Source organism: Glycine max, chromosome 1, assembly GCF_000004515.6.
Source record: "Glycine max cultivar Williams 82 chromosome 1, Glycine_max_v4.0, whole genome shotgun sequence".
NCBI classification, from domain to species: domain Eukaryota; kingdom Viridiplantae; phylum Streptophyta; class Magnoliopsida; order Fabales; family Fabaceae; genus Glycine; species Glycine max.
This window is the reverse complement of record NC_016088.4, coordinates 51,241,293-51,242,803: the sequence shown is the minus strand read 5'-3', so window position 1 is coordinate 51,242,803 and position 1,511 is coordinate 51,241,293. Positions and strand designations below refer to the sequence as shown.

Genomic DNA, 1,511 nt, shown 5'->3' with positions numbered 1-1,511 from the left:
ACTGATATTTTCATCTTGTATTTTATTTATCAAGTTATTTAATGGAAAAAAATAATTGTATAAAATTCAAGTTAACTAACTTAAACTTTCAGAAATTGATTTTCAAAATTATTATCAATTTATCCTATTTCAAAAAACAAAATTTGAAATATACTTAAATGATAGTTGTTCCAGAAACTTTCATTTAATACATTAAGGAAATTAGTTTCTACAAAATAATAATTTTTAACTTTAATAGAAGCTAGTTTTCACAGTGTAATAATTTTTAATACATTTCGAAAGTAATTTTCAAATCTTTGAATAAAAAAATTTGAAAACTAATTTTTGAAGAATTACACATTTCTAAAAATACATTTCAAAATAATTTTCCAAAAAAAATATTTTGTCAAAATAAATAAATAAATGAGGTGCTAAGGAAATAATAAATAAATAAAATCCCGGTAGTTGCTATATCCACTTTCTCTCTTTACTTATTCACTCTTCTTTTCAGTTTGTTTAAAAAAAATATCCACTTTAGAAAAAAATACACTCCCCTGTTAACATACATCATTTTCTCTTTAGAAAAAAATATACTCTCCTATAAAGAAGCGGCGCTACACTCTGCATGACCCAAACACGGAAAACACCACTCAGAACAAAAAAAACAAATAAAAGAAAGAAACCCATTGATAGAAGCAAGAACTCTTTTAGAAAGAAACCCATTACCACCCAAGTTTCACAAAAAAATGGAGTTTGTTATTAGGTGTTATTACATTGCTGTCAAAGATTTCTATCCGCCTCTCCCTCCTCCTCTTCAACTTTGTCGTCATTGGCATCAAAAGTGTATTTTTTCTAAAGATGACATTTTTGAAAAACAAATTGAAAAAAAGTAGATGAACAAAGAGGGTAAGTTTGACCGGGAAAAACAAAACTAAATTTGAAAATGACACAAAACAAAAAAAGTTATTCCGTTGCCGGGAATCGAACCCGGGTCTCCTGGGTGAAAGCCAGATATCCTAACCGCTGGACGACAACGGATTTCTGTTTATTATTCTATTTTAAATATAATTATAGAACTTTGTTTACAATAAATTTGTCTTATAAAATATTGCATTAAAAGTATTTAGTTCAATTAAAAATTTTACTCCATCTATTTTAAATTTCGTTTTTATTGGTTTTCTTTTCAAAAGACTATAACATTTTTTTTATCAAATAAATATTAATTGTTAATTTTGTTAATAGGAAAGACCAAATTCATTTTTTTTCTTTTTTTCTTCTTTCTTAACCACCAACCTTATATCTCATACCACTAATAAAAAAGTGACTTTCAAAAAATTAATGTGACATTTTTTTCTTCCTCATTTTGCAAATGGTGTTAATTATTTCCTTGTTTTCTTCTTTTATTTTACAAAAGTGTACATAATTTTTTTTTATCGTCTCTATCAAAGTTGTATGGTGACATGATGATATAAAGAACAAAGTTAACTTAAGGAAGAAGATAATGGAAAAGGATTAATCAAAGTGCATTGAAT

At 25.9% G+C, this 1,511-nt stretch overlaps 1 non-coding gene across 1 annotated transcript; it reads right to left on the bottom strand.

The window, feature by feature from the left end:
- Window positions 1-945: 945 nt before the first annotated feature.
- TRNAE-UUC (transfer RNA glutamic acid (anticodon UUC)) lies at window positions 946-1,017 on the bottom strand. Its single transcript has one exon. It is a non-coding gene; the product is annotated as a tRNA-Glu (tRNA).
- Window positions 1,018-1,511: the final 494 nt, after the last annotated feature.